Below are 26,765 nucleotides of genomic sequence, written 5' to 3'. Positions count from 1 at the left end.
CTTGGTTGTGGGCACATGCCCAGTACGGGGTGTGCAGAAGGCAGCTGATCAATGTTTCTCGCTCATCGATGTTTCTAATTCTCTATCCTTCTCCCTTCCTCTCTATAAAAAATCAATAAAATGTATTTTTTTTTAAAAAGAGATGAGACTTTAAGTCAAAGGGAGCATTTTACCCTGTGAGGCTATAATGGTACCGAAGAAGAGCCAATTGGCTCTGGGTTGAGAGCTAACTCTAGAACAGGAGGATTTTTTAACATGAAGAACATGCCATTTTGCTCTGTATTATTAAATCTCACAATTGAAACCTGGGCTATGTAAGACTATCATCCCTCGCGTCGCCTTTACAATTATTCTAAAGGTGGGTCTCATAGATTGCACCCTGCCATGCGTGTACCTTAGAGGGAAGTCCAATGTCACAGGATACGGTTGAAGGAAAACACTTTATTGAAGAAAGTGGAGGCCTGCACAGCGAGGCTCAGCAAGAGCAGAGGGGCTGGGCCATCTACTGTCCCCATAGAGCGGAAGCCAGGGCAACTGCTGGACACACCGTGTGGCTCACCTACTAGGGAAGGAAACCAAGCCCCTCTTCTCTCTGTGTGTGCAAAGGCCGTGAAGGAGAAAATGGGTTTGTTGCCGGACTTGCAGACTCCTGCTACAGGTAGGCTGGGTTTAGAGGCCAGCTGCGTTCAGACCTTGTCCAGGAAAGCCAGCCAGCCACGCAGCATCTAGCAATCGTGAGGCTCCTGGATCGCAGGCCTCCCTGCTCGGGAGAAAGGCCGCCCTTTGCATGAAAAGCTGAGCTTAGGGCACCTGAGGTCACTTGCAGACACCTGTTCTTTGCAGCACAACATGACCCATAAAAGTTTACACAACACTGAAATAAAATCATGGTAACCTAAATTCTTTGCTTCCCTGTGTCTTAATTGGCCTTTCTGGAATGATCCTTTGAGCTAATGTTAAATAAAGCATTCTGTGTTCTTAGAAGAAGACGGCATCCCTTGCCAGGTTTCTCTCTTTTCATAAAAAGAAGCATACATATTTCTCTACAAACGACTATAAATCCTTTGCTGCCTTTTATGTTGTAATCTATTTGTTCTACTAGGACTAATGTGAGAAAACACAAATCTATGGTGTAGGTCACGCCTGTCACCAGAGCCCTTGCCTGTGACAAGGCCCTGGGATTGACCACCTGCTTCTCAGCTGCTAAGCTCCTGACCTGACCCCCTTCGGCAACAAGACATACCTGTTTCCTCCTCATTCTCTAACAATAGACAGTGATTTAATGTAGGGAGCAGTTAACCCGATGAACCTTTCTTGGTATCTAACGTGTAGTGAAATAAGTAGTGAGAGTTTTACACACTGAGAGAGGATATCTTTGTCAGGAAAGGCGTCTGAATTCCTTACTTTCTGTCTGTGGAATTTTTACACTTTGATTCAGTTGGGCTCACTACCAGGTGAGAGGCTGTATCATCACAGCTTATGAGCCCTCATGTAGCATGTCCCTGGGTTAGGTCTGTGTCAGCCTCTTGTCCTGAGCTATCTCTCAGCTCTTCATTTTGGAGTTTACCATTACTTTATTGTATGTCTATTGTTGCAGACCACTGCATTTCCTTTATGGGATGAGGTTTTGTGTCAATAAATTAGTAATAAATGTATTTATTACACACATTGGGTGTTGCTCCCTAATGGTTGGTTTTTAGTGTATGTGAATCTCAAAAATGGAGCCACTGTCTAAAGCTTTTGTTGACCAGCTATTAAATACTTGGTCGGCTATGAATATTGCCAAAATGGTGGACTGAACTTGGGACCCCAGAATCTCAGTTTGATTCCTGACCCTGCATTTGGTTATTTTCCCTAAATGTTCCTTTCCCCTCTGTTGTTTCTTCATACTGAGGAGGGGTGGGATGTCATAAAAATAAATGCAAGAGGCATATTCCACAGGAAATTACCTAAGACTCTGCTATATTCTTGGCAACACTTTACTGTCAGGAAGAAACTTCTCTTTAAGAAAAAAAATATCATATTGAAATAATTTATTAAGTGATTAAATACCAAGATAAGGTATGACTCAAGTCTCATTAACAAACCAACTCTGGGCCAAGTCTCCAAACCTCTTTTATGAGCCCCTGAAGGATTCCTTAAACGAAGTTTCCTAAGGTCTAGAACAGATTGTTTGACCTTGAGCCCAAATCAATGAAATTCTCCCAAGTATCTCCCCCAGCCCTCTGGGTGAGGGCCTGACAGCTAGACGGGGCATCACCCAGGAAGTGCAGCGTGTACCATGCCACATGTCAAGGAATGTCGATAGCGTCAAGAATCAAGCAGGTACCTACCTGTCTGCTTCCTGTGGTCCTCAAGCACTAGGAACTAGACCAAGGCACACCAAGTTTCAACTGTAGTAAAACATGAGCAAAAGGGGCAAATGGCAATAGTGCAATTTTAACAATAAGCAGGGGCATTTTTTTTCCACTAAAGATGTCCTGAAAATACAACTAATAGGCTACCATGTAAACAACACTTTTCCCATAAGCAAAGCAGTCTTGCAACTGTCAGTGACCCAGGTCTTCCAATCTACTTCTCTACAGCGGGCCTTGGAGACCCCTTCATGATATACGTGAGTGAAGAAATGAGCAAAGGAGCAACGAAATGCATGTCACTCCTACCAATGGCTCAGAACCACTAGAGGATGCAATCAGAAACATCAACATAAGCCTCGGGTCTTCCAATGCAGTCAGAATGGTTCTCAGTTGCTCTTACTTTTACATCAAGGTTTTTCATCATAGAATGAGATGCCATTTTTATGCAAATTAGGAATTCAATTCTTTTGTGATGCAGCTCTCTAAGATCTATAAGGATATTTCTTTTCTTCTCTTATATTGTGCCACATTGCATTCCAATTGCCATAGGATCTATTCTAACTTTTTTTTAATCACCAAAATATCTGAATATTTTTTAAGTATGGCTGTGTGGTGAAATGTCCTAAATAAATCATTTAGATCCCCAATTCTGATGGCTTGACATCAGAATTGACTAGCCCACATACACAAAAGTTCTATATGTATGGGAGGTAGCTGGCCTTCTGCTCTAGAGGAAGTGGGGGGCGAGGGTGGTTGGCAACCAGAGCCCCTCACCCCACTACACAGTCACCAGCCCACACACAATCGTTCCCTCCACACGGCTTTCCAGATGACACAGAGGCACCTCTGCTAATTATAGGCTAAAACGTACTACCCTAAATAGAATTCTATTAGAAAATCTAATACTAGATGTATAATCCTCTTAAACACTTCAAAACAACAAAAAGCACCTTTTAAAAGCATTTGCTGTAGGCTCAGATTCTGCCAACATGTTGAGTATCTAGTATGTATCACCATACTTGGAGTTCTCTATTTTCATCAACATAATTTTTCCTGAAGCAGGAACCACTTGATTTTTATATCATGAGTTATATTTTCAGCTGGATCAATGTCCTTGCAGCATGAATTACCTGAGAGATAGCACAGCTACAGTTTTCATGATTGACTTGTACTGCTTTCCTTAACTACAGCAAAAATCCAGCCATGATCCCAGGCCTCCTATTTTGTGGATGATAAAAAAACAATATTATGCTAAGATAGAAATTAACAGGAAATTACACAAGAGAAATAGACAAAAATGTGTGTGTGTGTGTCTATCCATGGGTGTTACTATATGTGCAGCCCTCATCTGGCTGTGGGGGAAGCAGGCATTGGAAGAGAGCAGCTCTTTTTTTTTTTTTCCAAAGAGATCCACATTATTTCACCAGGTTTTTATCTAAATACAAAGTACAAGACAGCCTAGACGTTTCCCTTTCACTTCCTTGTATTTTTCTCCCTTGAATAATTTCCTGATTCTGCCACACAGCAGCTTTGTGACAGCTGACAGGTTACTGAACTTCTCAGAGTCTCTCCTGAAGAGCAGAGATATTCACATCATCTGACTGAGGGTTGCTATGGGGATGAAATAAGGAAGCCTCCATGTGAAGTTCTGGGCGCCTCTCCTCACTTGCATTAGATCACTTTCCACTCCTGGCCTTTCTTCAAGCGTACGCTTATCGGAACCACTGTATCAACACTCCCGTATCATGTACAAACTTGCAAAATATCAGCTCTTCATCTCTCTGCCCTTCAGTAAATGGGTGCCCTGTGCACACGCACAATGCACAAACATGAAAACATTCACTTTTAAGAACAGTGGCCCCGGCATCAAGGAAGTCGCTTAACAGACATGTTTTAAATTTAGGAATTATTGTCCAAGTATTAATTTGCCAGCTTTCCACACACCAAGTTCCCAACGTGGCCAAGGACATCGGAGACCCTGCAGGCTTCATGTTTCCCCTAATGGGGCACTAATTGTTTTCAAATAAATGCCCCTGGTGTGCAAGCTCTCTATGGAGAATGAAAATGGGTTAGGGAATGGTTAACTTAACCCATCATCTCATGACTGCAATGGCACACTCAGAAGATTCCAGGAAAGATCTGCTTGGGATTAAATATATTTAATATTCGATGAGATTATTTAATATTTGGATGACAAGAGTATCAATCGTGAAACACCCCTCTCAAAATTAACAATGCAATTCTATCACTGCTCCCCATAACATTTACTTTTCCAAAAATAATCGCATCCTCAATACAAAGACACAGGCGCACACACATAAGCATCACACACACACACACACTCCACTTTCTTGATATAAAGTATTTTCTCTGTAAAAGGCTCTTTAATTTTGCAATCTTTTTTAGGACTTTAAAATGAGGTGTTTTAGCAGCGCCACCTTGTGGTAGTAAGCCATTTCAAATTCATCCATCCGCCATCACCTAGAAGCCCCACCTTCCTTGCTTCTTTTTTATGCTTTTTTTTTTCATTTGAATTCATTACTCATTCCTCAATATTAGTGTTACTGAAGATAAGGACTTCATCAAAACTCAAAGAGGCCATTAAAAAATAAACCCTAACAGACAAGCAGTAATGTGAGCCCAAGTAGAACCTGTACATAGTATATGAATGTCTGTCTTTAGGGGAAAGAAGTGTAGCTAAAATGAACCAAACTTATTAAGGAGAAGCAAAAGGAGAGGTCGGTTTTAAAAGAAAGCTAACCTGATTTAGAGCATCTTGGTGAGAGTTTCCCCCTTATAGCGCCACATTTCCTGCTGAGCTGCCACTCTGAGAGCCAGGCAGCTCAGACCAGCCAGCAAATGCTTCTCAGCACAAACAATGGAATATTAAAGCCATTGATATTCTCCTCACAGCAGCAGGGAACATAGCCAGGTGCTAAAGGAATTGCTTGTTTATGAACAAATAATCAAATATTCCTTCCTTCTTCCTCGTTTCTGCTCCCTCTCAAATAACTACCAGGATCCCTCTCTCCAAAGGCCAGAGGGCTACTTGGGTAAAATAATAATAACACAATTGTTTTTCCTAAATCACTACACCTGCAAGGGTTTACACATTCATTAGAAGCAGGCAATGCATGGGCTTTTTGGAGGATGAGATCATTCAATCCATTGAAAACTTCATGTAGCCTTTGAAAGTCCTTGACCTTTTCAGCTTTGAAACATAAGTGATGATGTGGATTCACATAATGAACAATGAGAATAGAAGACTAGAGAGAAGACTCAAGAATAATGGCCACAGAACCCTAGCTGGTTGGCTCAGTGGATGGAGCATTGGCCTGCGGACTGAAGGGTCCCAGGTTCCATTCTAGTCAAGGGCACATGCCCAGGTTATGGGCTCAATCCCCAGTAGATGGCATGCAGGAGGCAGCCAATCAGTGATTCTCTCTCATCATTGATGTTTCTATCTCTCTCTCCCTCTCCCTTCCTCTCTGAAATCAATAAATATATATTTTTTAAAAAAATGAATAATGGCCACAGAATATCCACTCATGAGTCAAACCAAGGTCCTCAGCTGAAGGACCTTCTCTAATGGTGAGGCCCAAGGGGACGGTGACCTCCTGATTTAAAGGTCAAGTTCAGATACACACACATATGCACACATAGGCACACACATGGACACATGTGCACACATGCACATGCATGAATACATATACACTGGGACAATCATCCATTTCATTGGCATAGGCATAGGGTTTAAGCCAAGGTCCTTCTATCTAAGACCTCAGACCTGGGTCCAAGACCCGAAAATGGCAGAATGGGATGGGGGAATCAAAAATCAAGTTGTCAACTTCTGTGCAAGATGAAAGTGACAGAGAAGTAACCTTTGTCTACTGGAGATTTTGGTTAACAGGAACAAAAGCTTAGCATCAGCAGATGACAAATGAGGGTGAGATAGTGGAGGGAACTATATACCCGACTCTGAGGAGGAAGGGATGACGGGAGCAGCCACAGGAAGCTCCGAGTAAGCCACAGAAATCACCCAAACCCAATGCATTGTCCATGAGCGCAGGGCCCTGGAGGCCTACCCGATTCAGACAGCTGACCTTCCCAGGTCTGAGTGACTCCCCCAGGCCGAGACTGGCACCGGGCAGTGAATGCCTTCCCTTCCTGGTGACCCTGCATTACTTTCCAGTAAGTCCTCCCGGGGTACAATTGTTCCTTTATCTTCGCAGGAAGGAATTTGTGATTCCTTCTGGAAACTGGAGTGTTGTGGGTGTCAGGCTCGCTCTCTTGGCTGCCGGCTCAGAGTCTGACCATATACAGACCTGGAAGGAAGCCCAACCATGTGTGGGCCATGATGCAATGGCCCCGCTGCCCACCAAGCTGGGTGGTGGCTTTAACTCTCTAGGACCCAGCAGCCTCTTGGTGACCACAAAGCAGAAATCACCATGACTCCAATGGTATAAAACACGGGTCAACAAGCTATAGCCCCCAGGTTGAATCTTACCACCTGTGTCTATAAACAAAGTTTTCCTGGAACCCAGCCAGCCTCATTCATGTCAGCATCCTCTACGGCTGCTCTGACACAACAATGGCAGAGCTGAGTGGCTGCAACAGCAACCATGGGCCTGCAGAGCCTGAATTATTTACTATCTGCCCTTTTACAAAGATTGCCAAGCCCTGGTTTAAAGAAGGGCCATGCAGAGAAGGCAGTGTGGTATACCAGAAGGACCACGAGAAGGGGACTCCAAAGGCCAGGGTTCTAGCCCTGGTCCTGGCAGAAAGCACCTGGTCTCTAGCCCTGAGTGACCTCCAATGTCTCTCCTAGCGGCAAAAGACACAAACTTCCGTGATTTCAGTACTTGGTAATGCACAGGGTTTCAGATGCCAATTTTACTGCCAAATACTTTCCAGTCTCAAAAAAAAATGTCATTTTTCTATGTGTAATCCAAGGAGTGTAATATTTTAAATCATTAGATTGGTATCTATATCTAGTTCTTTAAAAATAAGCACACACGCACACAGACACCCACATATGCGTACACCAGAGCAAGCCGTCCAGCCCTCCGGTATCAGCATAGAATTTCACACGCAAGCTCCTGCTCTGACCTCCCGTGGGAAAGACGTGCATGCTAGGGCCTCACCACTTGCTCAGAGAAATCTGCTGTGACCAGGGCCTCACCATCTGCAAAGCTGTGATCAAAACATCCCTATTCAGTTACCACCTAGGACACAGCTGTAGAATTATGGAGAAGTGTTTCTCAAAAGTGAGCAACTGTCTGAGTCTGTCTCCTGACTGAAAAAGGAGGCTAATTCCCAAAACATGTTGTACTTTAGAGCACATTCATATACAACATAGTGGATGCTATCGTGTTGACCTGTATCCCATACCGTTGTTATTTAATGGCTTCTTGGTGAGACTTGCAAATAGTTTCCAAGCCTTCCTCAAATAAAAAATATAACACAATGGGGCTGGTTTTCAGTCAAGGCTTCTTAGTCTAGGTTCTCTCCAAACACTCCGTCTGAAATAAGATCATTTACGTTGGGAAGTGATTTTAAGCAGTCGGAGTGGAGAATTAGGCAGATTGAAACAGGGAAGGAGGAGAAGCCGAAGCCGATGCAAGCACCCGTCAGTCTCTGGTGTGGGCACCTGCAGCTCCACGGCCCTGGGGTGCTGTGAGCGGCCCTGTAGAATGGGCCCCCATGTCTCCCTAAGAATTGCCAGAGGGAGAGTATTTATCCACCAACTCCCATCATTGCCCCCTCGGGTTTTTGTTCACGCCCACTTCCAGGGCATCCATGCGGCAGGATGGCTGGCCAGGCCTTGGCAAGCAACAGCCTCAGAGAAGCCCCAGCTCAGATAGCAAGAGCTAGTGGGTCAGAGCTGCACGTAGCTGTCACAGCTATGGCTGGAGGCAAAGGGCAGACTAAGAGGACATAAGAAAGGGCACAAGAAGTGACCCCTCCAAAGTGTGATGCTTAAATTTTACTACCATCCTCCCAACACACCATCCGTTAGGGTCACAGGATTACATGATCCCTTCATCCCACATCAGAATGGCTGCCTCACGGTAGACACCAGGAATAAAGGAACAAAGACACTTTTCTTGGGTGCAAAGAGAATTCCAATTTGAAGGAGGACACCACTCTGTACATAAACTATTTTAATCCACTCAGCTCAGCACTATCAGTTCATATGTGAACGCAGACAGGCTCTCCTGCCGCTGTATGATGGGTAGTCATGATCGGAGGTCAATATAAGGGAAATCTTCAGAAAGAGGATGGTGCCTGAGGGGTTTCAAAGGACTGACAGGAATTTTTCAGGAAGTAAAATAGATCACCTATGCTGTCATGGAAGTTGGGGAAGCCAAAACACATGCAGGGGAATACCAGGACTCTTAAAAGGTTAAAACGTTGATAACGTGCGGGGAATGGTCAGCCAGGAAAAGGTCACAGAGCCCAGACCAGGAAACCCTGGGTCCCATCCTGAGCACCTTGAACTCCATTTTACTGAAAATAGGGGAACATGGAAAGATTATTAAAAAGGAAGGGAGTCATTCAATTTGCTCTTAAGGAAGATAACGCCAATAACATCGAAGGGAGTTTATACCATCTCAAAGGCATTCCAGAGGTAAATTAAACCCTTGTATCTTGATGATCCCAAGATTAAAATAATTTAGTTCTGTCAAACATTTCAATTCATAGAGTACACAGGAATTGGTTTTTCTGTAAATGTACAGAACAGTGTGGCTAAATTTAACACAAGACTAAATGAAAACCATCTCGAGGCTTCATCAAAGGGGAGAGTTTTGTGAGAGTGTGTGTCTGCTATTTATTATTTAGTGCTCACAGCAGTTTACAGCTCAGGCCTAGAAACACTTTAAATCCCGGGTCATTTCCCTGGCCCTTTACTTCTGAGAAACAGAACGATAATTTAGAAAGATTAATGCCAGGGCTCAGTACAGAAGGGTAGGTTTTTCCTACCCTGTTGAGAAGAAAAATCAAGTTATTGGGCTTTTTATTACGACCATGAACAATGGGCATCCAAAAGCAAGTTGACTTTCTGAGCTTAAGTTTGGCAAAACAGATTCATTCTAAGGCTCCTTAGGTGAATATAAGCGGCAAATGCAAGAGATATGGACATATCAATGGAGGAAGAAGAAGGCAAAGATGTGAAATTGATCATTAAGGGCCAGATACTGACATGAGAGAAAGATTTAAAGGAGCAAAGAACCTCCTTCCCCCAGTTTCCACATGGCCAAGAATGAGCAAGTGCCCCATTTCTCCCTTTGCTAGACTGTTCATAATTGATGCTGATGTTGGACAGCTAGAAATGTGACCCATTTCTAGAAAAACAATCCAGAGTCCCTCTGCTTATGTTGAAGTCCCTCCACCGCATGAAGACAAGGCCACCATCTATTTTCAAACCATGGGCCATTTGGGCAGTCTGCTCAGACCCGGGGACTCCTTTCCTATCTCTATTTTCTAAATAGTAATGTATTCGAGTGCATAAAATAAAATTATAGTGAAGTATAATCACCAAACTACTGCAGAACAAATTCTGTGATATTCTAATGCATGTGCTCCTTTATTGGTGAGCAATATTAAGATCTAATGGGGACTCTGGTAACTGGCACAATTTCAATGGCATGATGAACATGAATGATATTCTGAAATATCTGCAACACTGTGAGGTGACATGAAAATATCAGTCATTTCTATTTGGCAAACTCATTGGTGCTGGGAATATTGCTATGGTTTATTGTCCGCTAAAAACTGACACATGTGCTAAAGTTCAATTAGCCTGTGAAACTAAATATGTAATTCACAAATCCCCACTTAAGCCTGCAGGTCACATTTCTGAAGGTGTGGCCTCCATGTTTCAATCCTCTTCCTGGAAAAAAAAAGCAACTCGAATTCAAAGAATTCCTCAGATCTCCATATAATAGAAGTTATTAGAAATCAATTGATTGAAAACACACTGAATAACTAAAAGCTACCATGAATTTAGAGTTACTTAGAAATATTTAAATTTTATAAGTCAAAACCCCATCTACATGTATTAGACTTAGATCAGTGCCCATATAGCCACTCGTGCAAGAACTTGTATTTATTCAGATGACAGACAATGCACTCAGCACATAAGAATTTGGAAAGTTGTTTCTAACATAACTGATGTCCATTTTAAAAAGAAATGTAATTCCGAATATAAACCACAGATTTCAGTTTCTTTGTGGGACCTTGAACAAATGAGCTCAGTTTTCTAATCTGTAAAATGGGTACTAAAGTCATACTGAGTTCATTAGATTACTGTAAAAAGTGAAATCAGCTAGAGAAGTGTTTTTCTAGAAAATGGGTTATAAGCCATTTAGCAGAACATAAAATCCATTAACATGTCACATTCTTTAAATGAAATAGAATAAAATGGAAAACAGCAAAGTGTACCATACATAATAAAAGTAAGTGTTGTTTGGGGAAACTTCTATTCCAAATATGTATGTTCAACTTAGTCCTGCTTTGCAGCACAACTTTTTAAATTGTGAGTCATGAAAAAGTGTTTTAAATGCTGAAATCAAACATGTGAAGTATATAGCAGAGGCAAGCTGTTGTTAGCAATTACAGCAAATCATTGGGGTTCAAGTTACAGAGTCACAAATTGGGGACCACTCCTCCAAAGAGGCTACTCGGAGACCTGGTTTGCTAGGAAGGCATGGGACCAGCATTTTCAACATACTATAGTCCTGCAGAGGGACCAGGACCGCCTTACCACCGGGAGAGGAGAAAAATAAAACTATGACTCTAGGAAAACACAATCAAGTTTTATTTAGCTTACCTCAAGACCCGCTCTGTTAACGACTGGTCATGTGACCTCATACAAGTCATTTAACTTCCCTGCCCCACGGTTCCCTAGAAATGAAGATAATAATAGTAACTACCTCATAGAGAATTAAATTAGTTAAATGCAAAAAGTGCTTACTATGCCTGACACATAGTAAGTGCTCAATAAATGCTAGCTCTTGCTGTATTGGCTATGATTATTATCTCTATTGAGAATAAAAAAAAATCTACAAACAGTGATGATTTTTCTATCTCCTCCAATACTTTCAAATGATTGGTATCTTTCATTGTTATTCCTGCAACAAAACAAAAGACTTTTTGAAAACAAATAAGAGTCTGGGAACAACTTTCTCTTCAGAAAGTCCTTTATCTATCACCACCTACACTCTTCTTTCCTCTTAGATCTGAGTTACTTTTCCAGGGTTATTTTTCAGTTTCCTGTCTTTCGTGGCTGGCAGCGTGGGGGTGTGTAGAAATGCTCCCTCCCTAACCATAAGCTGAAATTTCATCAGGAGACCCGAAGGTGCCAGGCCCGGCTCTCTAGATGCACGATTTCTTGCTTCCCGGTGGAGAACACCGTAAGGAATCGGTGTGACCCGTGCGAAGGGCAGTGGAGCTTTCCTAATATTCACAGACACGGTGGCCCCGAGATTAAATCTGGGATTTAACACACCAGAGCCCAATCCCCTGACACTGCCTGGTAGCCACCGGGCTGGAAATAGACTTTCTGGGTGACCGCTGAGTTTCTAAATCACATTACCCTTTTGTCAAGCTCCGCCGCAGGTGAACAGTGGAATAATTTAGAGCCTCCACATCTGGGAACAGCACGCACTCCAGAGAGGAATGCATTTCTCCTGTGCCCTCCCTTGCCCTAGAAGCGTCTGTTAAAACGCTGAGGTATCCACCATACTTCGAGTCACAATGGTGCCCTCCTACCCCCGCTACCCCCGCCCCCAGCCAAAGGGGGTTTGGAATGCCCTTCACCCAGCTTCCCACCCAGGCCCCTATGCTCTCTGTCTCCTTTAAGTCTCCAGAAGAAAACATTGCAGACCCAGAGAAAATGAACTGCCTAGGGGGCTGGGCGGAATCTCAGAGAATAAATAACAGCAGCCAAGAGCAGAGCCAAAAGAAACGCACCAGAGCAGAGAGGGTTTGGCCAGTCTTTTAAATGTGAAATTTTGCCAAAATGAAAGTTGCTAGAGTAGTATAACCAGTGTCTACATCTAGAGGCAGCCATTGCTCATATGTGAGCATTATGTATGTATGTGTGTATCTGTGTGATTGTGTGTGTGTGTGTGGGGGGGTCATAGAATCATTTGAAAGTTGCTGGCATCATGCACTGCACCCCTCACTATTTCAGCGTGTCCTCAGAATGAGGACAGTCTCCTCTGTCACCTTAATAGAATGCTCACACCTACACAACTGGAGAATAATTCCGTAAGGTCATCTAATATTAGTCCACATTCCAATCGCCCTCCTAGGCTAAGAATTAAAGCATTGCGTTTGCTGGCTACTAGCCCTTGAGGGCCTTTTACTATAGCGTGGTCCTCTACGTCTTCTTTCAGTGGCACTGGCCTTTGCGTGCATCTGGGCCAGCTGCCTACACAACAGCTCACATTGAGCCCCAGCGAGTTGTGATTGGAAGGGGCAGGAGAGGGAAAGGTGCATGGCACAGGGTAGCAGGGGCAGTAAACAGGACCTTCCCTCTCACTCAGGGTGAAGACGAAGGCCTCAGCCCTACACCCCTGCCCTCGCCCCATTTCTCCACCTTCCACACCTCACCGCCGCACCCTGGCCTCCTGCTGCTCTCCTCACGCTCACAACACACTCAGCTCGACCTTTCTGCCCTGACTCTTCCCTCTTCCCAGAATGCTTTTCTCCCACGTGTCCTAAAGGGCACCCTCCACTCCTGCAGGCCATTGCTCTGTGAACCTTCCTTGACCATCTCCTTTAAAACTGCACCCACCCCCCACCCCCAGCTTATTTTTCCTGACAGCGTGTTTCGACGTGGAGCTTTCCACGCTTTTCATTTCTTTGGCTGATTGCTTGTCTCTCCCCTGGAATCATGCTCCTCAAGGACCGGGTGCTGGGTGATGTGCTCACTGCGGCACCCAGCTCCTGTATCAGTGCCCAGCTCTATCCAGCACACATTTAGTAAGAGCCCCTGCTGTGCTGCAGACACTGGCAGAGCAGCAGGCCATGGTGCACCCCTGGGAGCCGACAGCCTGGCTGCCCAGCACTGGAAATGGCCCTCAGCAGCCCGCTGAAGAGCAGGGCTGACCACACACCGCACCCCTGTCCCACCGGCCGCTAGTGAATCCTCCAGATGCCTGTGCGGGTCTCTGACAACTCACCTGGGCCTGACAGCTTGTCTGTGGGTCCCAGTCAGAGAGGCCACTCAAACCCGATGCCCTCCCCCTCCCCCTTCCCACCCCCACCTCCTGCCACCCCCTCACGTTATGTTTAACAATTCCTGGCACAGCAATGCTCCTCACGCCCTGCACTTACTTTTCCTTGTGTCCACCCATCACCTCCAGCTTGTGGCCCTGGGAACCTTCGACCCTCCTCACATTTCACCTCAAATGCTACCTCCTCTGGGACTGGGCACTTGTATCTGCTACACTCACACAGGACACTGTGTCTGAAATGAACACTTTAGCAATGACTTGTCTCCTGTCTGACAGCTAGACCTCAGCCTGGTCCTGGGAGGCAGGCCCTGTGACGGGCTTGGGTCCTTGCATCTTCCTCTCCATCAAGTCTCTGGCAACATACTCGGCATCTAACCCACGTGGACAACTTGGTCTAAGTCACTGTTCTGTCCTGGGCAGGGCTGTCTATCGAGGGCCTAAGGACCAGAGTTAGCGACCCTGATCTTCCTCATTCTGATTTTATGGCTCAGGCCCCGGGTTAATGGTAAATGTTCTCATTGTTTCCTTTTGCTGAAACATTATGTAAACCCAGTGCCAGGCGGCAGTTTGACTGGCGACAAACAACTCTGCATTCCAGAGAATGGTGACCTTGTGGCCAGTTGGTTTAGTTTGCTTTTTACTAACAAAGAGACTCTCATTTAAAGCTCTGAAAGTTAAACTACATTCTATGTTCCATCTTGCCCTCCCTCATAGAAATGTGAGCGTGTGTGCTTGCTGTGTGTGTGTGTGTGTGTGAGGGGGTGGGGGGGAGGGAGAGGGAGAGGGAGAGGGAGAGGAGAGAGAGAGAGAGAGAGAGAGAGAGAGAGAGAGAGAGAGAGAGAGAGATAAATTAGCCAAGCTGCTCTGCTTCAAGCTAACGTACATGCCCAGACCCCAAACGAAGACTGTATAACACACAAGGGATGAGGCATCGGGTCTGAAAGGCCATGGTGCGTCGCAGCTAGCCTTAGCAGACCACTTGTTTCCAAAGTATTGACAAAGATGGACAACATCCTTGCTAAATCTCTGCTTCATTTTACTTCGCTCTTAGTGACATTATCTTTTTCACCACCACCTCCCCACCGCCCCTGAATCCAGGCGATTAGAGGTGCCTCACATTCTTGCAGTCTTGTCATTGCCAACACCCAATAACCAGCAGCTTTAGGATTTCCATGAGTTTGCACTAATTTTCTACAACCTAAATATTGTCTATATTGTGAATGCGCTTCTGTCATTTCTACCTATGACATGTTCACATGACTGCAATGTCACTGAATGCCCTTATTTGTAAATCTTCAGCCACTGTGGTTGCCATAACAGAACCATTCATGGTACTGTGTTGCGGGGGGGGGGGGGGTGCAGGGGGGAGCACAGGAGCCCCAGCTAAGAGCGTGCAGACTCAGGGGTGACGGCAGCATTTCTTGAGGGGTCCTGAGACTCCCTGCCCTGGCTGCGAGTGTTGTTTCCGTTTGGTGTGAAGCCAGCTGAATCTCCTCCAGATTCCAGTTTGGGTCAGATCTCAGGAGACAGCCTGTCTGGCTGTTCAAAAAACAAATATCTGCCTGAATAGTCACCCCAACCTGGAGTCAGGGCAGATCACGGATACCTTGTGACCCCGCAAGTGTCCCCGCCCAGGTGGAGGCCGGGGCAAGGACATGCAGTGCTGTGACTTCCACGTCTGAAGTCAGGAAAAAGCCTACACAGAGGTCCTGCGAGCAGGTGGTGAGGCCACGGAGCCATTTCCCTCCTGCACAACCACGCTCTCCTGAGAGGCATCTGACCTCCTCACTCTTTCCCATCTTCTCATGGACCCTGCTCTCAGGCCTCCGAGCACTGCCGACGGCCCCCCACTAATTAGTGAGCAGATAGGCCTGACCCCGATCAGTTCCCAGGAAAGAGGGGAGAGGACTAGGCAAGGGTCCCCACCCATGAGGAATTTATAATGCAGAGGCGGAGACAAAAATATAACAGCATGCAAAATGGTCTGGGACAGTGGTTGGCAAACGCATTAGTCAACAGAGCCAAATATCAACAGCACTTCTTCAAAATAGACTCGCTCAGGCCGAAAACCGACTGCTGCGCACGGGCCACGAAGTTTCAGTTGCACTGTATGCACGCCCGCACGTGGTATTTTGTGGAAGAGCCACACTCAAGGGGCCAAAGAGCCGCATGTGGCTCGCGAGCCGCAGTTTGCCGACACGGGTCTAGGAGATATGGGATCACTGTATTGTACACACATATTAGGGGCCTTTGGTCAACAGGTTTTTCTGCAAATGGGAGAGATGATCTTCAGATGGGTCCTAGAAGGGGCAGAGGCAGGTGGGATTTGAATCCGTGCTTTAAATCGTCTACCTTTAAAACATTTCAAAACATTTTTAAATTGAATTGCAGTGACTTCCAATCTTTTAAATTACAACCTGACTTTTTAATATAGTAAAAAATTCCTCATCAAATGTAGCATTTTAAACTTATATTTAAATGTGTAAGAATATATATATTTCACTAACATCTCTCTCTCTCTATGTGTGTGTGTGTGTGTGTGTGTGTGTGTGTGTGTGTGTGTATTTTTCTTTTCTACCAGGAAACTCAGAGCAAATTTCTATGCTAATGTTAACCTCCAAACACTAATATAACAGAGGTATCTGGTAATTATTATAATAACTTAGTAAAGAGTCAGGTAGATGGGGTAGAAAGAGCTTGGGCATTGGAGAAAGGAGGCAAATTTAAACCTGCTACTTTCTCATTATGTGAACCTGGAAAAGAATAACAACCTTTATCTCATGGGTGTTTAATGGGGAAAAGGGTTAATGTACGTACAGTGGACAGCACAGTTTTACATATGCTGTTTTGAGCCACCTAGTATTCTTTTGGGAATTGGGTTTAAATCATTAAAAACCATGACAACTCTGCTTTTAAAGTTAATCATTGTTTATTAATTGTACTATCTTTAAGGATGAAATCACGCTCTCAGGCCTTATCTTGAGCCTGGTGATAATCAGATAACACCTGCAACGGGAAGTTTAAATGAGTCCGGTGAGGTTTACTTAGCACAAGCTTTGCAGGGAAGCTGTGTTTAATGGAGGTGTGAGGAGGGATGTGTTCTGACCGAGGGGATGGAGAGGACATTTTGATGAGCAGCAATGAGTGAGACTGGAAGGACAGGAAAAGGCTGGGGACAAGAGAAATCGATCCATCAATGCAAATGGAAATACTGCAGGCCCTGTGGGGAGACAGCATGGGAGAGTGGAGGCCTCACGGGTTTGGAAACCAGCTGCTTCCAAGTTCATGGTCAGCAGTAGAAGCTGTGTGACCCTGAGCAAGGCACATGACCTTTCCACACCTCCACCTCATCACTGGTAAAATAATACATTCCTCACATGGAAGATTAGAAATGATCTACGTAAAGTGCATGACACAACACCCTGTCCACAGGGACATCTACTAAATAGCTACTGTAACCCCCAACACCTGTGTGAAGCAGGTCCCTAACAAAACAAACTAGAACTGCTAGAACTATCCAACTAGCCAGCCGAAATGAGAGCTAGAAAACAAACAACAGACAATACACAAGCAAAACAATCTTTTTGGGAGCCCTAGCAAGATCAACCAAGAAGAAAATGTAAAGGATAATATTGGAATATTATGGATAGCTGGGGTCCAACCCCAGCAGGTCCAGGGGTCCCCAAAGGTGTGGACGGAGTCGGCGAAGAAGGAATGACACGGAGACAGCGTTCAGTTAATCAGCAGCCTAGCCAGGATCTCTAGCCAAGTTCTGGTCAGGATCTCCAGCGAAGTTCTGGTTAGGATCTCCAGCCAGGTTCTGTGTCCATGTTCTCTTGCTAGGTTCTCCAGCCAGGTTCTGTCCAGGTTCTCCAGCCAGGTTCAGTCACCAGGTTCTAGTCAGGTTCTCTTGCCATGTTCTATCCAGGTTCTGTAGCCAGGTTCTGTCTCTAGGTTCTTCAGCCAGGTTGTCTCGCTAGGTTCTGTCTCTAGGTTCTGTCTCTAGGTTCTGTGGCCAGTTTCTGTCCAGGATCTTTTGCCATGTTCTCTCCAGCGAAGTTCTTCTGTCTCTAGGTTCTGTGTAGGTTCTGTGTCTAGGTTCTGAGTCTAGGTTCTGTGTAGGTTCTGTCTTCTAAGTTCTGTCTTCTAAGTTCTGTGTCTTGCTGTCTTGTTACATCTGTATTTATACCAGTTGATTCAATCCTATCAATCTCTATTACAAAGGTTAGGGCGTTTCTTATCTCCATTCCAGGGAGTAAAGATTATGTAGCTTAAGCATGATTGTTCATAGTTAAAATGATTAATTACCCGCCTGGCACTTAGTTGAGGGGTTTTATTCCCTCCCTAACTTCAGGGGAAAATCCCTACCTGGGGAAACAACCTTTCTCAGAGAGGAGACCTTGGTTAAAACACATAGTGCCAAGAAGGTGAGCAAACATATTAAGAACAGTATGCCATATATGCCAGGTCCCTTGAAACAGCAAGGATGGACCGGCTCCCGGCAATGTATAATGTTTTGAGGTGCCCACAGATATGAGGCTTGAGGGGACCTGGTAGCTAAACATCAGGAAACCAGAGTTTACTGGCTATACCTTATCACCTCAGGAGGCTCCAGTCTGGAGTGGCGCAGGTGGAACAGGACAGAAAAACAGCCGGGCTACCAAACCGGCATTGCAGAACATCCGATCAAGAAATTCATGTGTACCTGATGGAACAGCACCAGACCCTTTCTGTGGAGAAGATTAAATGCTGATTTGGGAAGTGGGACTGAGGCCATTGGAAGGTGGTATCCAGGTAGTCTGTGAGGTTTTTCTTTCTCCCAGAGTTTTCCCATGTTCAACAGTGGTCAGTTCTGGAAGGACATTGCTTAGAGGCTGACTGAACACTAAAAATACTACACAAAAACAAAATAAAATACACACAAACACACACACACACACACCAAAAACAAAACAGAGAAAACAGGCAAAACCACAACGACTGTGACCCATGACATGCCCTAAGAATTTCCCTCTGAGTTTCAGGTCCTGCAGGGGCTGGAGCATTTGAGGAAAGACAGATTGCCTGTGGGTCCTGGTCAGCAGCAGCAGCCACAACACAAAGGAAACAAGGAAGAAAAACCCATAAGCTCCAACATCATTTAAAGTAGGACTACCATGCTGAATCCTACAAAACAAGAGTAAACATGTCTTACGCACTGATTACACAAGGCCTCCCTCTGTTCTCTAAACAGTTTTACTGCATGTAAGACTAATGATGGATATTCCAGCTAGAAGGAGCTTTCCCCGTGTAATTGACAAAAATTGCCTTGTTGGAGTTCAGAAGAGTTTTTTGAAGTAATGCTATATATGGCCTAGCTCTCCTTACATAAACCAAACAAATACGAGCTCCAACCCGAGAAGTTTGTGCTGCTGCCTCCTATTCCAGTCACATTTGTTAAAGTAATTAAACACGGAGGTCATTAGACCGGGCTCGCTGTAATGTCTTGGCAGCCCACATAAGCAAACCAAACCTAATCCTGTAAATGCCTCAAGGTTAAGAAATTAAAATCTGCCCTAACCGGTTTGGCTCAGTGGATAGAGCGTCGGCTTTCGGACTGAAAGGTCCCAGGTTCGATTCCGGTCAAGGGCATGTACCTGGGTTGCGGGCACATCCCCAGTAGCGGGGTGTGCAGGGGGCAGCTGATCGATGTTTCTCTCTCATTGATGTTTCTAACTCTCTATTTCTCTCCCTTCTTCTCTGTAAAAAATCAATAAAATATATTTTTAAAAAAAGAAAAGAAAATCTAAGGACATCCAATCACAAGCAGCCAGCTAGGATTTCCCAACAAGCAACTGCTTACAGTATTTTTCTGTGTATAAGACCCCCCACCCATGTATAAGACACCCCCCACTTTTCCAACCCAAAATTAAGAAATCAATATTCTAAACATTTTGCTGGTTTTCCTTTTAAGGCCTTCTTCTTTTTTGGCATCTTAAGTTGTTCTTCCTGTTTTCTCCACTGTCTGATCATACACTCAGTGGGAGGAGGTCCAAATTGTCTCTCTGCAGCTCTATTCCCATGCTCTTTTGCATAGCTGATTACATTCACAGCAGTGAATTTTGCAGAGTACGACAATCGCTTACCGGTATTTATCTTTTTATTTTTTTATTTTTGGCTTTAGGATGCTCCAGTCCGTGTTGCATCTGTGCACTCTCCACCTCCACCTCCAATTACAGCTGGTGATTGGAGGAAGCCTGTTTGACAAGGTCTGGGCAGCTACGCACCCGCAGCTCCCTCCTCATCTGACTTCCACGTATAAGACGCCCCTCGATTTTCAGACTAACGATAAAAAAAAAATAGCGTCTTATACATGGGAAAATACGGTAAGCTATAGCCAATCACATAATTTTCTCACTTGCTTTGAGTCTTCTCTATAAAACTCTTCTCTAACTACCTCTGGCCTGTCTCTGCCTGATTAGAATCCATTTTTGTGCAAATAAGCTCTTAAATATTTTAATATGCCTCAGTTTATCTTATAGCACATTCAAACTTGGTCCTAAATACCATCCTAGCTTATTGTCATGTTCTCTGGCATTTAAAAAGGAAAATGTTTTAGAGACCATCTGGGCCACCTCCCCCGCCACCCCCCACACTATCACCCGTCACTGATTAAAATAAGGACCTAAGACTCAGGGAAGTTGAGAAATGGACATAGTGATGATAATGTCTATCCCTCCATGAACGTGAACAAAAAACTTGAACAAAATTTAACTATATTAATATAAGTTGCCACCTCCCAGCATATATGAGTGACAGATGCTACTCAGTCACTCTATCACTCATACTGAGTGACAGGAAGACAGCAGTGAAAGTTAAAGTGCTGTGTCATGTTCAGTGATGTGAGAAATCTATTTGTTTGTAAATTGCCACAAATGCATTACAATTTGGATGTTCATATCAGACAAAGACAACTTGGAAACAGGAAGTGTTTTTAGTTGCATAAAGCTCATAGTGACAGTCCTTCAAGCAATTCACACATCACAGAGAAGGATTTTTTAATACGGAGCTGTTTTTAAAAAAGTAACTTTAGCCCTGGCCGGTGTGGCTCAGTTGTTTGGAGCATCATCCCATGCACCAAAGGGTAGGGGTTCTAACCCCTCCCAGTCAGGGCACATACCCAAGTTTTGAGTTCAGTCCCCAGGCAGGATGGGTATGAGAGGCAGCTGATCGATGTTTCTTTCTCTCTCACTTTTCCCTCCTCTTGCTCTCTCTATAAAATAGTAATTAAAAAATATATCCTCGGGTGAGAACTAAAAAAAACAAAAGACAACTTCAGCCATGGCTGGGTAACTCAGTTGTTTTTAGAGCATCCGCCCAATTAACTAAGGTTGTGGATTCTATCCTCCCCCACCCCACCCCCCACCACATTAGGGCAATACAAGAATAAATCAATGAATGCATAAATTAGTGGAACAACAAATCTCTCTCTCTCTCTCTCTCTCTCTCTCTCTCTCTCTCTCTCTCTCTCCCTCCCTCTCCCTCTCCCTCTCTTCTTTCCTCTGTAAAATTTAAAAAGCAACTTTAAAAACATTTCACTAAAATTAATAATTCACTAAAATGACTAGAAGTCTTAAATCTGATGATAATTCTTCTCCTTCCCCTCACCCTCCAAGCCCCCACCAGTCCACACTGGGTCTGGCCCCGCTTGCCCACCGTGAGCTCTCGGGATCTGTCATTCCCATGCTCGCCTTGGTGGCCTCTTGAGAAAATCACTCTGGTCTCTTCCTTTGTCCACCTGCCACAAACCTGCATGTCCCTCTCTGAGACTTAGTGCTCCTTCTGTTTGCCTTGAGCAGATGGATTTTCGCATTCTCTGGAATACCAACCGCAAACTCATCCCACAGGACAGCCTGAGACCTCGCCAGTCCACACACGGGCATGGCCATCCAAGCACTGCCACAGGTACCCATTTTCAGGACGATACAGTGCGCCAACAGGAGAAGACACGTCACTATGTTGCTAGGGAGTCAGCTTTGCATATGAAACTTGGCATCACTGGACCCGGGTAATCCAGTCCTGGCTCCCAATGTGTGTCTTTAAAAGCACCCTGCGAGGCACTGCCTTCTCCCTGTGTGCACCCAGCAGCCTGCGCGGCCCGAAGGCGGTCACAGATCTGAACGTCAGCTGACAGAACAGCCAAGGTCAGGCCCGAGGGGCCAACACAATGCATAACACCGCAGAATGTAATATTATTTATCCGTAACAAGCGATCCACATTATCTCAATTGGAAGCCCTCACCTAAGATTTCTATGAAGTTGACTAGTTCAGGGGGGAAAAAATTTTTTTGAGAGAGAACTAAAGAAAAATGGGAAACATTTTGTTATCATAAAAGTCAGAAATAAAAATGTTTAAATACCTTTTTGAACAAAACTGTACTACTGTTCATGTAGTGTTTCCTACACTTTGCAAACAGGAGTTACTTATCACTACAGAAAACATGTGAGGTGGAAGACAATTTTACTGAAGGCCGAATGTTATGCTATAATCAGTGCATGTAAGAAACTGTAATTTTTAAATAGAAACATAGGTGTGCAATTTTTTAAAGAGAAAGTCGGCTTCTCCTTGTCATCACAAAATGACCATTGAATAAACCCTTAAAGAATAGCCACTGGAAGTCTGCCAACTATTGCCTTGCCCCAGAATCCCACCCACATGTCCAGGCCTCGCCATGACCTTAGCCCTATTTTATTAGCATGTCCCCACATAAGACCAATCCCAGTTTTTCCAGCACATTCCCTCCTCTCCATCGCAAAGTTGGTCCACCCACTTACTCCTTCTGTTGATTCTCTCTCCTGTTTCAGAAGCAGAGAGATTCCCTTCTTCTCCATATGTCTTTCTTCCTTAGCTTCCACATATAAGTTTGGTTTCATTGATCAGTTCCTCCCTCACCTCTCTACTCTCCTATTCTGTACTCACATTCTTCCTCTTGGGCAACACTGAATGGAGCCCAAGTCTCCTCTACTCTGACACACCCATCTCCTCTTCACTAGCACCCTGATTGACCATCTTCTTTCTCTTCTGCACATTATCTCCAAACTTTTCAACAAGTAAATCTACTTGTAAGAGTAAATGACCTATATTTCTTCACCATGCCCACATGCCTTAACCCACAGTGCAAACAGACAGGTGGTAGAAATGCGAGAAGGCTGGGTGCAGTGGAGGAAATCTGGAGGGAGGGAACCCAGAGGGACCCCATCCCCCATTCCCCTCCCATGACACTGCTGACAGGGGCTCTGGCCAACACCCAGCCCCTAGGACAATGATGGCGAACCTTTTGAGCTTGGCGTGTCAGCATTTTGAAAAACCCTAACTTAACTCTGGTGCCGTGTCACATATAGAAATTTTTTGATATTTGCAACCATAGTAAAACAAAGACTTATATTTTTGATATTTATTTTATATATTTAAATGCCATTTAACAAAGAAAAATCAACCAATAAAATGAGTTCGCATGTCACCTCTGACACGCGTGTCATAGGTTCGCCATCACTGCCCTAGGGAGCCAGATCACTTTGATTTGGAATATGAGCGTTTCATGTGAAATTTAACAATTTTTAAATTTAACAATTTTTAAATGTGAAATTTAACAATTATCACTTAATTTGATTTTTTAAATATTGAAGATTAAATACCTCTTCTGATTTTAGCTATGGCCCTGAAATTTGCAAAGTATGCTTTAAACCTGTGGCTTCCTTTACCCAACAGTCTCCAAAACCAGTTCTCATCCAAGCCATTGGGGCCCTCTTCGCTACCACAAGCAATGGCCTTTCTCAACTCACTTTCCTCAAGCGTGAGGGCGGGGGAGCATATTTTATCTCAAACTCTAGTGCTGAACTGTCCTAACAAATTCTGGGACACCGCCCTCTCTTCACTGTTCTGTCTTGTCTCCTCTTTCTTAGGCTTATCTTACTTGATCATTTTCTTCTTTTTCTTTCAAAAACCTCTAGTTACAGAACTCATCTAATCTCTGGGCTTCAACTATCCCCACTACAGAGCTCACTCCCCCAAACTCTCAGCTTCTCTCCTCAACACCAGTCTCAAACTTCTGTGTATTTGAGCACAAGAACCCCGCTTCCTACCCCCCACAAAAAAAACAAAACAAAAAAAAACCCTGTGCTGACTCATCTCTTCCCTTAGCATGTTGCCACCGAACTCACTTATCCCATTTCTCTTCCTCTTAACCAATCAGCCTCAAAACATCACCAACTGTTCCCTCTCTCCCAACACCCAATCCATCATCACTTCTCCTCTGTGCCCTTCCAGGTCTGTCAGGAATGGCTCCGCCTCCTCTTTCTTCCTCCTTGACTCTCAGGAGCTCTCAGCTGGAAGATGACTCACAGAGCCTACAGATCCCGCTCCCGGGCTCAGGCCTTCATTTCTTCACCACCACTGTGCCACCAGAAGCATCGTCCTGGAGGGCTCCAGTCCTGGCCCTCCTGTCCTCAGATCAGCTAAGTGGCTTCAGATTGGATCTCAAGACCCTCTGTAGGCTGACTCCTCCTACCTTTCAGCCTGATCTCCTTCCACTGCCTTCTCAACCCCCTGCATTTCTACCAAACTTACTTACCTGTTTCTGAGCACACACCTCTTTCTCTTTGCTTAAGCCAGCCTCCTGCATGAAATATCCTCTTCCCTCTATTAAAATTCTAAATGGCAAGCAAAGCCCTTTTCAAATGTCCCGACTGCTCCCTGACTAATGTAACCCTTTTCTATCTCTTGCTCTGTCAGGACTTATCACAGAGGAGCCTCGTTGGAGCTCGTGGTGCATGTGTTATTTCTGTAAGACAATGGGTTTCTGTGAGTGGCAGGCATTTGTCCTGGGCCCCTCATCACCCTTCACAGTGGCTTCCGTCCGCATATCTGAAGACCAGACGGCAGGACCAGTAATAGTAATAATAATCGCGTCATGGGTGTTCCCCAGCTGAGTCTGGTAGCACGAGAAAGTGAGGCCTGCTTGTCTCTCAGGCCAAGGCGATCTTGGGATCAGAATGATATATACGGCCCAGCTGGCATGGCTCAGTGGTTGAGTGTCGGACTATGAACCAGGAGGTGATGGTTCGATTCCAGGTCAGGGCACATGCACAGGTTGCAGGCTCAATCCCCAGTAAGGGACATGCAGGAGACAGCCAATCAATGATTCTCTCTCATCATTGATGTTTCTATCCCTCTCTCCCTTCCCCTCTGAAATCAATAAATATATATACATATATCTTTTTTTCTAAAAAAGAAAAAGAATGATATATACGTAGTGGACAAGTTACAGGTGCAAGCTCACAGTTCTCATTTTAGCTTTGACTTTGACTACTACTTCCAGTTCTTCCAATTTGAGATGCAAATACTGCCGAGTCACCAGAATGCTGAACTCCTTTGTTCCCTCAAAGACTCGCCCCTCCATCCTGTCCCCTGGTACTCTAGCCGCTTTATTACCTTGGACTTGGCCTCCTCCAGGATTCAGCCCACGGCCTCGGATGCCCACAGTTGCCTTGGACTATTTTCGTTCGCCTTAAAAATAAATGCAGTGGGTTTGTGTGTCTGTGTGTTTTTATCATTGAAACCGGAGCACATCCCACATGGTTAAAAATAAGTTAAGCAGATAAAAGTGTACTGAATGAAAAGCCTCCCTCCCCACCATGGTTCTCGCAGCCCCTTGAAATGCAATCACTATACCATTTGGGGTACCTTTTCAGAAGTGTTTCCTCCCTTGCAAATATATACATATAATATAATTGTTTTTATAGGAACAAAGAACACAATGCACACTCTTGTGCTACTTGGTTTTTGTTCTCAATGCCATTCAGTGCCTTGTAAACCTGTTAACACATGGAAGGTGGTGCCTGGCCCATAGTAAATGCTAAATAGACAGCTCTTCACATGTCTGTCAGAGGACCTCCCAGCATCCAGGCGTGTACACCCAGGGGACCCAGGAGCACTCGGGGAAATGCTGGTTCTGCGGGACCAGAGCGCAAAGATGCCCCTTCCCACCCATATGCCCAGAGACAGCCTGCAGACGTGGCTGTCACTCCCCCACCCCTTGTGTGACATTCGCAGGAAGCACTGCCACCACAGCGCCCCTAAATGAAGCCCCACCTCCCTTTCCCATCCCACCGGGTCTAAATAATACGTGGGCGGGTAAAGGTGCCATAAAGAAAACGGAGAAAAATGCCTCCTCACACTTTGGACACAAGGTACTGAAAGCTAGATCCCCCCGTTACACGGCGCCCTGTGGAGTCAGCACCCAACCCGCTTCGCAGAGGCTGGCTCGGCTCTGCACTGGCCACAGGGTGTTTCTGGAAGGAAAGGTGAAGTCCTCGCCTTTGGCTCGGTCCCGCACCTCCGAGCGCACAGGAGGAGAGAATTAGGAAGCTGATTGGGGCGAGGGCAAGGCTGAGTGTTCCGAGGGCTTTGTGGGGCGACACTGGAGTCTCGGTTCCCCCTCACCATCAGCTTCCAGCTCAGATACTCTGTCTGCTTGAGCCATTCTCAGTTCCCTAACTGGGGGCTGCGGCACTTCCTGTGGGTTGTTTGCTGACCTGCAGAGCCTTTCACTTTCCAGGCTGACAGCCATCCACCCAGAATGCGCCAGGCCAGATACAACCAGGTTGGGGGAGGGGAGTCGGGGGAGGGGGAGGCTCAGGGCAGGCTCAGAGCTTTTGGATTAGAGTTCGTTTTTTGGAGGGGGAGAGGGAGGTCTGTGGAATTTGGGAGAGCCTGCCCCTGCATTTAGGAAGGAAGCTGGTGACCTCAATAAACACTGGCCATCCAGCAGGTGTGGCTCAGTGGGTGAGCATCAACCCATGAACCAGGAGGTCACTGGTTTGATTCCCATCAGGGCACATGCCCGGGTTGTGGGCTTGATCCCTACCCAGTAGGGGGCCGTGCAGGAGGCTGCTGATGGATGATATTTCTCTCTCATTCATGTTTCTATCTCTCTAACCCTCTGACGTCCTCTCTCTCTAAAAATCAATAAAAACATATTTAACTAAAAAAATAAACAAACACTGAGGACTCCTGAACAAATAGTAGAGTCTATTGAAATCATTCCCCCTAGAGCAGTGGTTCTCAACCTTCTAATGTCGCGACCCTTTAATACAGTTCCTCATGTTGTGGTGACCCCCAACC

The sequence above is a fragment of the Myotis nattereri genome (assembly GCF_964212035.1).
Source record: "Myotis nattereri genome assembly, chromosome: 4".
Taxonomy (NCBI): Eukaryota; Metazoa; Chordata; class Mammalia; order Chiroptera; family Vespertilionidae; genus Myotis; species Myotis nattereri.
Note: the sequence above shows the minus strand (reverse complement) of the source record.